Source organism: Pelophylax lessonae (genome assembly GCF_965119305.1).
Source record: "Pelophylax lessonae genome assembly, chromosome: 1".
Classification (NCBI taxonomy): Eukaryota; Metazoa; Chordata; class Amphibia; order Anura; family Ranidae; genus Pelophylax; species Pelophylax lessonae.
Window position 1 is genome coordinate 849,271,951 of NC_138768.1, and position 14,079 is coordinate 849,286,029.

Sequence of the window (14,079 nt, forward strand, 5' to 3'; positions counted from 1 at the left end):
ATAGTTATAGCAGAGCGACGCGCAGCGCTATGTGACTCCAGCTTATATCGACTCTGGGTCACATGCTGCACTGACCAATCACAGCCATGCCATTAGTAGGCATGGCTGTGATGGCTTCTAGGGCACACTAGTTAAACGCTTGCTGATTGGCTGCCTTGCACCTGTTGAAAGCGCACCATTAAAACCGCACCAAAACATCAAATAACATTACCGAACAATGGACAATACCCGAACATACAGTGAAATGTTCGGGTTCAGGTCCGGGTACCGAATACCTAAAAGTCTGGTACGAACCCGAACAATACAGTCCGGGTTCGCTCAACCCTAATATACAGTATACACTTACAGAAGTGATGACCTTATTAACTATCATAGTTATTAACAGCTGATACCAAGTTCTTTGTAAATCAATTCTGAATATTCTAAACCCATACTACATTCCACCCCTTGATTCACAAGGAACTTAGGTCATAAACGTAATCTTCAGACTTACGTATAGGTAAAGCCTCAATAGTAGATGTTGTACATTTACTAATACAGACAAAAATAATCTTGACTATAATAAAAATTCTTAATGCTAACAAAATAAACCATGCAATATACATAACCACTTGTTGCCCCAATTGACCAAGCCAAGCAAATATCCCATCATTAGAGATAGAATGATGTTTACTAACAGCTTTTCGAGCCTCTGTTAATTCTGATTCAATGTTTTTACTACTATCTGAAATATAGGAGCAACACTCATCTCCAATTAAGCACATTCACTATTGATATTCTCCAAGGATCGTCCAAAGGCAACCAGCTAATATTAACTGGTAGTCCATATAATGGTATGCCCTCAGGTGCGGCATAGGGTGTTTGTCCTCACACCCAAAAGTTTGTAACATTAAAAACATAAGCTGTTGCTTTCAGAGTCTCATGGAAAAGTTCTTCTGTGCTGTTCCACTGAAAACAAGGCTGGTCATCATCTGAAGCCATAGTAATGTCCTCATGGCAACGACAACAATCTTGTCTTACCTGTCCTTCTGTATTACCAGAGAGCATGATATCAATATAATGATATAATTTACAGTCCAGTTTTGGTAACATAGCCAGATCCCTGGCTACCAATCCATGGCAAATTGTTGGACTATGTAAATAGCCCAGAGGGACAACAGTGGCTGTATATGGTTTTCCCTCCCAGGTAACAGCAAATTGATCTTGTGATTTCTCATCAATAGCTATGGAGAAAAATGCATTCTCTAAATCCAACACTGCATGCCATTCTCCAGCGGTTTGAGAAATAGTCTCTACAAGTGACACCATATCTGGGACAGCAGCTGCAAGAGGTGGAGTCACTTTGTTTAACCCTCGATAGTCTATGGTTATCCTATAAGTTCCATCCGTTTTTCCTACAGGAAAGATAGGTGAGTTAAAGGGGCTCACTGCAGGCCTAAATACTCCTACATCCAGCAAGGCCTGTATTGTGTCAGTCACTTCTTGGTGTCCTCCAGGTATGCGGTACTGCTTAAGATTGACAGGGTGTTTGGGTGGAGGAATGTACACTGGTGTCCACTTGGCATGTCCCCTGATGATAGGTTTTACTGCAGACACAAAGAAAGAACGCACTGAATTACCAAATGAAAACACACCTGCATCGGTTTGCATTGTCTGACCCCTCAAGATATGTCCATTCCCAGTATGTTATCAGGTAACTCAGATATTAGAACTTGTGCATTAAATATGGGGCCTTTTCCAATCAATCTGCAGTACACCTTGTGAGCTGTGTTGTCCTCCCAGCCCTTCAACTGCTATTACCCCTGTATGGTTTTTACTTTTGATGCTGTGAAACAAAGTCACTTCAGCTCCAGTGTCTAACAGGGCAGTAACTCTTTGTGGTATGTGTTGTCCTTGCCAATATATTGCCACTGATACATATGGGTCGACGATCCCCTGGTTTCAGCATGTTAACTTGAACCAGTGACACAGAGGATCCTCCCTCCTGTCATTCCAGAGGAGTGGGCACTTCCCATCCTCTGCTTCCAAATTTCTTTTTGTGTTTCATTAACTCTTCTGGTGCCGCCCCATAAGGGTTTGGCTTTCTCGCCACAGGAGGGGCAGAAGGAAAAACAAGGACATCCTCAACATCACTGGTTGCTACCCTCTTAGGCAGGCTAGATTTTAATTTCCCTTGTGATTGTAAATCTTTCCATCGTTTTAATAGAGAACTTGTTTAGATGCCATCAATATCTGATATTGGTACACCACTCTGCAAAAGATCTTAAAATAACTTTTGTGTAATCTTCAGCCTCTACAGGATTTTTCGGAAGATCTAAAACATTTTTTTAGGATTTGAAGTTGATATGTTACTGCCTGCAGTTCCATCTCAACAGTCTCCCTCTTTTTTGTCTCATTGATGAGCGCCTGCAAAAATATCCATCCTAATATAGATGCAGCTTTCTGTTCCGATTTCAAATATCGGGACAAATCAAGATTCAGGAGACAATGGCGGGGGTCTTCCACTTTAATTGCATCCTGATACTTGATCAATTCACTAGCTAGAGTAGACCAGTGTCTAGAATCTGCCCACTCTGGGATGAGGCTCTTTCGACTGTCTCCCCCCTTTCTGTTTATCCATTTAAACATTGTAAAACCACCAAAACAAAGCTAGCAACCTCCTATCACAGTACACACTAATAATACAGTTTCCCAATTCTCATAAAGCATTACAATTCACAGCAGTATTACTAGGATTAATCACTGCACTTCAAACCAGCACTGAAAGGGTTAAAATATCCTGCTCACAGCGCCATTTATGTAACAAAGGGTTCATTTTCATGTTACATATATTCATTTATTGGCAAATTCAATATATTTACCCTTTCAGATATGTGGATAAAGTACAATAATTAAGAACACACACAAGTAATAAAAATAATAAAAAGATTTACTTAGCTTCGATTAAAGATGGAATACAGATGATAATACAGATAATTTCAGTTTTTAATCAATTCCAGGGAACTCCACAACTTCTGAAATCAATCAAAAAGTTCTGGAAACGACAGTCTATGCTATGTCCAGGCACATATTCACTGGTATGTCCTGGAAGAAGTTCTGATAAATCTCTTGTGTGTATAGTATATATAATTGAAAAAGGCGCCAATAAGCTGGTTTTATCCAGTTCTAACAAAAGAGTAGCCAACGATTCTGCGACAATGGACGATCTGTGAGGTCAGAAAAGGTCAATGTATGCAGGAATGAGAAACCCACTCAGTTTAGAGAAATGTGTCTGTGTGTGTGTGTGCGCACACACACACACATACACATATATACATATGTATATATATATATATATATATATATATATGCACACACACATACAGAAGTGATGGCCTTATTAACTATCATAGTTAATAACAGCTGATACCAAGTTCTTTGTAAATCAATTATGAGTATTCTAGACCCATACTACACTAAGTGATGGTGAAAAACTAAGGAAGAAGATAAAAACTGGAATGCTAGTCAGTGCCCACTTTAACCTCTAACGTCGGGTGTCCTATGTGTGTGGATGTTGCTGCATTATGTAAAACTAATAAAATCATTTTTACATTTTTGGATGGGGTGCCTCAAGACTGTCCATTATTTTACAGGGTGCCTCGAGACTGTCCATAATTTGGGAGGGTGCCTCGATATTGTCCATCATTTTAAAGGGTGCTTTGACATAAAAAAGGCTGAGAAGACTTCCTCTCTGTCAGCTTACACCCCCACCCCCACTCCCACCCCCACTCACAGGAGACCTAGAAGGAATGTGTCCCAATCTTTCAGTGGACTAGGGTACCCATTCCAAAGATGGAGTCAAGAAAATAGGGAGAGCATGCATAGGCCAATTATAGCATCCATGTATCCCCTCTGTTATACAATGTAGCTGGTAAGCTTTAAAGGTTTCTGATCTTTTCAGTCTAGCAAACCAACTTAATGTTGGCAGGGAGGTCTGTTTCCATAGATTAGGGATACAAGCTTGGATTGCATTCAACATGTGTACGATCAGTGAATGCTTATAATGGTGAAGAGAGACTGTGTTAGGGTATAACTGGCAACTCAGAGGGTCTAAGCTGAGGTCCACTGATGTCAGTTGTATAACTACATTCTTAACTTTCATCCAGAACTGATGTACTGTAGCATGGACATTGCTAAAAGATATGTAAAAACCTCTTTGTGTCATTTCCAGCATATCTTGGAAACCTGGGGATAGTAATGCCAGAGTAGCGCACACTGTACCACCTTGACAATAAGTTGTATCCCTGTTCTTGGAAGCAGTTTCCAATGTTAAGTTTGAGCCTTGAAATAACGGACATCTATGCCAATCAGGTTTGCATTCGTCTCCATATGTTTACTCAGAATATATGCCATATAGCGGGTTCACTTATCCTCCAACCGATATGTGACACAGATTATATTTTGGTTACAGCTTTTATAGCAAATTGATACATGGAAGTCAATGACGGGCACAAGCCCAAGAAAATGGTTGCACAAGATTACACAATATTACACAATACATTCTTTGTTGATTACTTAGGGACCATATTGGTCGGCTCAACCTAGACAACCTAGACAGGATGTGCGGCAATAGTTCAATATGACAATTAAAATGATGGATAATATGAAATTAATGACCGGTTACTGGAATTATGATTATCTGAGCCAAAGTGACCTGCTATCTTAATTTCTGGGAAATTGGTCAGATCTTGGCGGAACATTTCACATCATCTGGAAAACAACTCCTGACATATTTACGCAATAACAGCAAATAACAGACTGAATTCTAAAACTATTATTACTGAAAATACATATCTAAAATAAAAAGGGGACTCTAGAGACTATATACTGGATATGGATATATGAATATGTGATATAAAAGTCTTTAAGAGTCCTTGATATGTTTTCATAGCTTGACAGTCCCTCCTGTGTTTAGAATTCTTCTGTGTCCACTCTTTTGTACTTTTAAACTTCTTCTGTGTCTTTAAGTTGGTTTCCAGGTATGCGGGTAACCATCTCACGGGCAGTCCTTATGCGAGACCTCGAGAGCTCAAAAGATCCAGTATTAGTATGAGCATTTGTAGTCATTTTTATACAACATTTTCATAGCATTGGTACACATTTAACTATCAGTATGATCAATACTATAATTCCAACAATATACAGGATACCATGCAATATACCTGCGAACCACCCTATACCAGTAAACCAGTTGACAGGATTTAGCCAAGAGAGTCAGCTTTCCCACCTACCTTCAATCTAAGCGGTTTCGGTATGTTCCTTACAAAAATCAAGCTTTAATTGCTGCGCCCTTTCTACATGTGAAATGATTGCATCTTCAGCTTTTGTATAATTTCCTATGCAATTGCAGCATGCGGTTCCCACTACGGTACACATTCCTCCTTGACTAGCAGTAAGGTAATCCAACACCGGGGTTGCAAAACCTCCTTTTTAATCATTTTTAATTCAGTGGCCATTAATATGAAATTCCTGTCATACAGAGCAGTTATGTTATCCATTAAATCAGCTAAATCTATGATAAAACTGAAGGCTTTTTTAACCACTTTACCACTAGAGGATTTTGCTGTCTTGCGTCTGGGCCACTTTTTGCGATTTGGCGCTGTGCGACTTTAACGGACAATTGCGCGGTCGTGCGACACTGTACCTAAACGAATTTGACGTCCTTTTTTTCCCACAAACAGAGCTTTCTTTTGGTGGTATTTGATCACCTGTGCAATTTTTACTTTTTGCGCTATAAACAAAAAAAGAGCGTTTATTTTGAAAAAATAACAATATTTTTAACATTTTTTATATGAAATTTCCCCCCAAAAAATGTAAAAATCTAATTTTTTTAAAATTTTTGGCCAATTTGTTTTCTGCTACCTATGTTTGGTAAAAAAAATCACAGTAAAAATATTTTGATTGGTTTGCGCAAAAGTTATTGCGTTTACTAACTAAGGGAAAGATTTCTGTCATTTTTGGTGTTTTTTTTTTTTAACGAGTAATGGCGGCGATCTGCGATTTTTTTTTGCGGGACTGCGACATTGCGGCGGACAGATCCGACCCTTGACTGACATTTTTGACACTTCTGGGGGTACCAGTGACATTACTGCAGTAATCAGTGCTATATATATGCACTGTTACTGTAAAAATGACACTGGCAGGGAAGGGGTTAATATTATTGGAGAGGGAGGGGTTAATGTATGCCTGGTGCTTACTGACGTGTGTGGGGGGAGGTGACTGAGTGAGTCAGGGACAGATCGGATGTTCAGCTATGCTGAACACTGTGATCTGTCACTCCCTGTCACTTAGGAGATCCGCCCGCTCTGTTTACACAGGCGGGCGGATCTCCAAACTAGATTCCCCGACGATCGGGCAAGAGCAGCTGCGATCGCCGCCGCTCCTCCCCTGGCCCGACTCCCGCTGTGACTGAAAACAGCGGGAGCGCCGCCTACAGGGGGAAGAGTCTAGCGACGTAGTACTACGTCGCTAGACGATAACGAGCCATGTTACTGCAGTAGCAGCAACGTTAGCAGACGTTATGTGGTTAATACAACATCTATTCACCCAAGGTATAGAAAATATTGGTCTTATCTCTCTAGCATGGGACTCAATATCAGTATCATCATCATCTTTTTCTGGGCCTATATCTTGAGTTGGTATAGGTGGTGGTATTTCAAGATTAGTCTCTTCTTCAGTGTCATCTTTAGTCTCCTCATTTTTGTTAGTATCATCTTCCACTTGTCCAGGAATAGCCTGTACTGGAATATCCTATTTTTGAAGAAATGGGCAGGGATTTTTTTTGCAATTATGTCTCTTTAAACTCATTGTCACTCATACACCATGTAGCAGGCACATTAATAACTTCAAATTATTCTGGCGTGAATGTTGGCGATATGTGAAATCATGCAATTCCTGATATCGATCTGTGCTCCACATATCATCTTTACCATCAAACCAATACCTGACATCCGCATTATCCATGCACTGAGAGTCTCCAATCACTCGATCAGTATTCTTGTAACCTTTTTCAAGTAATTCTGGTGGATAGATGTGGGTAAAGTTAATACATACTGCTGGTATTCTCATTGGGGCATTGGTAAATAGTAGTAGTGAGATGGCCTTGTCAACCATATTAGCACTGATATCACCAAAGTGAGCACCGTCTTCTATCTCAGCTAAGGTACTGGGTATACCTAGTAAGGGCAAAGTCTTATGCGACATAGGTGAGTGAGTGCATATCCAACACTTAGTGATTTCCAGTTTCTTGGCAGCTTGTAGCTGCATAGCCACAAAGGAATTATAGAAGGGTTCTCCCAGTTTAGCATGTAAGTCTCTCCTCAGCCGTTGATCAGATTCAGGCTCTGTGGTAATGTGTAACTTTTTAGTCATTACAGTAGCATTGAGAGAAAAGGTATCATGCGTCTCACCTTTTTTATCATGTGGGTCCATTCATACATCATGACCGTGATCCACACCAAGGCTCCTCCACTCAGGATAATTCCTCAGAGATGCAAATCGGCTCTAGGCATTATAAGATACATTCTTCCGTATTCGTAGTCTTCTGGATCGAGCCCCAGTCAATGGTGGAGATGACCTAGGAAGTAAAGGTACAGAAAAGTCCTTGCCAGCAGTACGCTGGCTTATATGTTTGTTCAAAGTTACTGCTTTCTTACAATGGGAACCATGCACCCAATACTTGTAGTCTTTTAGTTTTACAGCTGTGGGAGACACAAGAATAATCTGAAATGGTCCTTTCCACTTAGGGGACAGAGTAGTCCTGGGGGTGTGATTCTTGATGTACACCCACTCTCCAGAATTTAGTCCATGAGTCTTTTCACTTGGGTCCTTTGGTTGTCCTGCTTTAGAAAAAGTATCAGAAAACATGTTTGTGTTAAAGTCTTAAAGTCACTGTTTCTGATGTTACAGAAGCTGTAGGAAGTCTTTTAGGAGGGCGCCAAACAATATATCTTCCCCTTAGGGGTAGTCCTGATGGTTGCTAGGGCTATGGGCAATGTTTCTACCCATGTACTTTTCTATTTGCCGTTATCTTAGCCAGGTACCTCTTTAGGGTTTGGTTAGTATGTTTCACCATCCCACTAACCTGTGGTCTATAAGGTGTGTGTAACTGTTGCTTCAGTCCCAAGATATCTACTACCTCTGCTATTAGTTTGTTATCAAAGTGTGTACCTCTGTCTGAAGAGATCACAGCTCCCATACCAAACCTGGGAATAAATTCTCTAGTAAGACACTTAACTACTGTTCTGGCATCATTCTTCGCAAACTAAAAGATACTTGAATCGGCCACAAGGGGGCATATCTGAGAAGTCAATCTGCACAATTTGAAACGGCTCCTCAGTATGCGGAATGTGTTTCATAGGGGTAGGCACTGGTTTACCCATGTTATGCATTTGACATACAGCACATTCATTAACCTGTTTAGCAGCATATGTGTAAAAACCTGGTGCCCTCCGCTGTTTGTTCACAACCCGACACATCCCTCCTGTTGAGACATGGCAAGGCCCATGGCTCAAGGCAAACAATGAAAGAAAAAGAGTCAGTGGAGCAACCAGCTTATCATTCAACCACCACAGACCATCCTGTCCGCAAACAGTTTCTTTTGTAGACCAAGTGTATCGGTGGGGTGAACTTTTCTGTAGGGCCAAAAGAACACTAAGGTCCACCTGAAACTTTGTGACAAAAAATGTAGAGACTACATGTGGCTGATAAGAATGAACAACTTCTTTGGCATATTTATCAGCCAAAACATTTCCAACCAATACACTGTCATTAAACCCGGTATGTGCTTTACATTTGATTATTGCTACTTTAAGGGGCAATTGAACTGCAGACAACAATCTGACAATTAACTCTTTGTGCTGAATGGGTGTTCCTGTCGCTATCAGATAACCCCTTTCCTGCCATAATTGTGCAAAGCTGCGCAATATACCTACAGCATAAGCAGAATCACTGTAGATATTTACCGTATCTCTGCTAGCTCTAATGCAACACAGAGAGCCGTAAGTTCCGCAGCCAGCGCTGACTTAGAATTTAGCAGAATTTCAGTATGCAGTAGTCGGCTCTCACCGTTTACTACCGCACAGGCAGCTAATGTTAACCCATCAGGTTGCCTGAGGGATGAGTCATCTACAAACAAGTCTGCACATACAGGCAGACCAGCAATGGATTCATCCTGAAGATCAGATCTGGGTTTTGTTGCTTCATCAATAGAGGCAGCACAATCATGTATCAGGTATTCAAAATCATCAACTTCCTCACTGTCAGCTTCCGGTAGAAAAGTAGCCGGATTCAGAGTCTGGCAGTGCTGGATTTTGAGGTTAGAGGCTGATAAAAAAAATCAAATGATAATGTGCTATCCTCTGTACTGAGAAGTGTTTAGTATAGGCACTATTAGGTACAAAACAGGAAAGTTCCCCTTGGGTGGGACTTTATAGGCACTGGCTTAGCAATAACACAGAAAAGGTAAATTTATAAGTTTAATGAAAAAATAACTATACAAAATGGATAAAAACAATATAGGCAAGCTGAATAATACATCACATGAAACAGTAGAACATGGACCACAAAACCACCGGGTAGTAACCCGACGCGTAATTAATGTAAACTCCTTCTTCAGGGGTGCCCTTGGAGGGTGGTCTGTAAGTAATTAATATACAGAAAAGTATTATTATAAACCTTTAGACATAGATATGCCTAGAACATATTCTATTGGAAAAATAGAAAAAGAACTTACAAAGTTCACTGTAGTGATTGAAATAAATTGCCTGCCTGGATGCTAAAAACAAGAGATCAGTATGCCAGTGTTAACCATCAGGGATGCCGTTGATTGTCCTGGGCAATATTTAGAAGTTGAATAAATTCTTGGATATAAGGTGTCGGAGTTGCGTGCTACCCAGTCTCAAGGGAGGCTGGGTGGGAGCAGCTGAAACCCCAAAGGCAGCAATCCTGCTGGACAGAAAGCCAAGTGATTAATCGGTTGGGTTATATCAATAGGGTCTAAAAAATACAGCCACTAGGAGTGCCCAAGTTGATAGATCTATGGGGCCAAATTTAACTTATAGCAATTAGGGTGAAAAACACCATATGTGCCATTTATGCAAACAGAGACTGGACATAATATCAAAATATCAAAATATAAATATATAAATAAAAACCCATGTAGTTTAATAGGTTAAAGCCTGGACCGAGAAAAATCAAGGATTACGCTGTATGAGAGATTGCCAAATTATTGGAGAGCGATAGTGTTGTATAAAAAGAGCATATACTCCGTGTAGGAGGAAATGAATTTTGCCAATACTGTATATGGTCACAGACACAGCTGAGCATTAATGAAGCGTGTATATGACAATGACAAATAGTCACTGGAAACCTGCAAAGTTGTTTATTTTTCCATGCCCCCGGACGTAAAGCCCTCCAGAAATGGTCTGAACGATATCATGTCATTCAGTCCAGGTGGTTCTGTCGCTTTTAAGCGATAAATCCAACGCAACTCCATTTGGAGGAGGGTCTTATTCCAATTCCCTCCTCTGGGGTTGGGATGGATTCTATCTAAAATTAAGAATTTGATTTTAGGAAATCTACCAGCATGGACCAAGCTGGTATGACGTCCTAGAGGAAGATCCGGGTCGCATGTTCTCATACTTTTTATATGTCTACAAGCTCGTTTGGTAAAGTCCAATTTAGTCTTGCCGACATAAAAACAGCCACACTCACAGAGGAGTAAATATACCACCCCGTGAGTGCGGCAGTTGGCAAAATGCTTTGGTTTAAAGACTTGTCCATTTGGTAGAATGGGATTTCTGGAAGTATGCATGAATCTACAATATTTGCAGGCCCCACACATGTAGGTCCCTTTAAATTTGCATATATCTTTCCCCTTGTGGGCTGTAAATTCACTTTGTACAAGTTGATCTTTTAGAGCAGGTACTTTCTTATAAGTGAATTGGGGATGTTCAGGGACATGTTTTCCCACAATGGGATCAAGGGAAAGCATGTGCCAGCATCTGGTCACAATTCTTTTAATGTCTGGGTCCTGTTCCGAATATTTCGTGATAATCCTCAAAGTTTGATCAACAGGTTTAGGGGTTTTTTGGGCCAGTAACGTTGTCCTGTCACTCATCAAGGCTCTCTTGTATGCCTTTTTGAGAGTGGTGGTAGTGTATCCTCTGGAGAGGAGTCTAAGTCTCAAGTCATCAGCAGCTTTTTGAAAGCTGGCTAGGTCAGTACAGTTCCGCCTGGCCCGAAGATACTGGCCAAATGGAATAGAATGGACCAACGTTTGTGGGTGGAAACTCGAAGCGTGTAGGATGGTGTTTCCAGCAGTGGGCTTGCGATACAACCCACTGTGGAGAACACCATCCTCACCCCTATGAATCTCCACATCCAAAAAAGTGACATGACGTATGTCACAGCTCATGGTGAAATTTAAATTAAATTCATTTTTGTTCATTCTGTCCATAAAATTATTGAGAAGTTCCACTGATCCATGCCAGAGCATGAACACATCATCGATGTAACGGACCCACATAATAGTGTGGTCCGTGTACATCGACATTGCATCGTCTTCAAGAAGAGCTTGTTCCCACTCCCCCAGGTACAAATTGGCGTAGGATGGGGCACAACATGTGCCCATCGCTACGCCCTGCACCTGGAGGTAGTGGGAACCATTAAACGTAAAAACATTGTGTAACAATATAAATTGGAGGATGGACAGAATGAACTCCCCATAAGCATCAAAACTTTGGCCTTGCATTAATGCATGTCTGACCGCTGAAAGGCCACGGTCATGCGGGATGGAACTATATAGTGCCTCGACATCTATTGTCACCAATAGGCAATCTTCAGGAACAGATATGTCCTGTATCCTTTGTAGGAAGTGTATGGTATCCCTAACATAAGAAGGTAACAGGGTCACAAATGGCTTCAAAAACGTGTCGATCAATTTGCTGGCGTTATCCGACACCGACCCTCAACCTGAAATAATTGGTCGCCCTGGTGGATTAGTGGCGTCCTTATGTATTTTGGGGAGGGCATTAAAGGTGGGGGTAATTGGAAAGGCTGTGCGGATATAGTCCCAGGTGTGCTTAGTAATAATTGCATTAAGATACGCTGTGTCAACTATTTTATAAAATTCTAGTTGATATTTAATGACAATGTCTGCTGGAATTTTTCTGTAACAGTTTTGGTTTTTGAGGATTTTTAGGCACATAGTGATATATTGGGAGTTATTCATGATCACGATGTTGCCGCCTTTGTCGGCCTGCTTGATCGTAATAGATTGGTTTGCTTTGAGTTTCTCAATGGCTTGCCTTTGATTTAATGTAATGTTTGACTTTGTAGGTTTTTTAATATTGAGTTTCTCCACTTCTTTTGTCACAAGTTTGACTTTTTTGGATCTATGCCTACCAATAGGGAAGGCAAATCTACTTGATCGATAAGATCATCATTTTCCTCAAGGAGTGAGGTGAGTTTATCGAGGATGGGATCTTTTTGGGATTGCAAGGTCTTAGTAGAATTTTCTTTATCAAATAAAAGTTTGAAATTAAATTTCCGGGCAAATAAGTGCAGATCTTTAATGAAATCGAATCTGTCTAATTTCATGCTGGGACAGAAACTGAGGCCCTCGGATAGGACCTCAATTTCGTCCAAGGATAGACTGTAATCCGAAAGGTTGATGACAGAGAGGTCAATGTGAGAGGAGCCAATGGTGGGTGAGGCTAACAGTGATGATGCCAATGTAGAAATTAAATGGGGGTGGTCGGGGTGAAGTTTGGTGCTCTTGAGTGGATCAATTCTAAAAAAGTGGCGTCCTGTAAATTAATTGTGGAGGCTAATGAGGATAGTGCTGGGTTCGGATTTGGAGAGAGTGTATTTGTGTTGGAGTGCGTGATGTTGGAGAGTGAACTTGTGTTTTGTTCCAGTCTATGTGAGGTGGGTTTAAAAAGGGATAAGTTAGTGCTTGAATCGTATTGGATATTGGATTTTTTGGTGAATTGTCCCGAGCTATTGTCTTCTTGGTATGTGCGTTTTGTTCTTTCTATTGTTTTTTGCTTATTCATGTTTAGGGGGGCATTTTTCGATGCACCTTTTGTAGGAATTTGGGGAAGGGGTGGGCGTTGCTCTCTCTGAGTAAATGGGTAAGTTAGAGGTTTGGCTGCGTTCCATCTGTATGCTTTTTTCTGATCAAAAGCGATGGTATCGCATCCAAACTTTTGCTGTATATTGTATAGGCACTATTCAACATAGCCTCCAAATCATGGGGACACATCAAATACAAAGTGTTGCCCAATACAATGTCTACAGTTTTTTCAACCAGTAGGGCAGCCGCCGTTACTGATTCTAGACATCCAGGTAGCCCCCTGGCAACGCTGTCCAATGGGTAACTGTAATACCCCACTGGGCGATGTCTGGCACAGAAGTGTTGTGTTAAGACCCCATTCGCATGTCCATTTATTTCTGTGCAAAATAAATAGAAATCTTTGCTATAGTCTGGTAAACCAAGACTGGGCACTGTTAGCAAAGATTGCTTGATTTGTTTAAATGCTTCCATAACTGAAGGGGTTAATTCTTCCAAAGTGAATTTATAATTGCTTTTTGTTTGTCCCTTTAATAATTCCTGTAGGGGTCCTACACTGCCCCTCTTTCAATTTCCATTTCTCCCTTTTGGCCTGGGGGACCCCATATTTGGAAATGTACACTACTCCTGACAGGGGATAAGGGGTTCCGCCATGGGAACTCCTTGTGGAGTCACCTGTACTGTAGAAACTGGCACTCCCCTGGGTTTAGGAACCTTTTCCTCAACCTCGGGGACTTGCATATTCATTATTTTAGTTTTTTCCTTCCTCTCTATCTTCTCCCTTCTATTTTTTATAACACTTCACAAGCTATCTGTGCTATGTCAACCAACTCAGGGACAGGTTTAATTCTCCAGCCCGCTATGCGGAGCTCCATTTCTTTTCTAATCTCAGACAACAATCCACTTACAAAAATATTTATCCCTTTAGGTCGTTTCATGTCATCTTCACTTTCAGTCGCCCAATT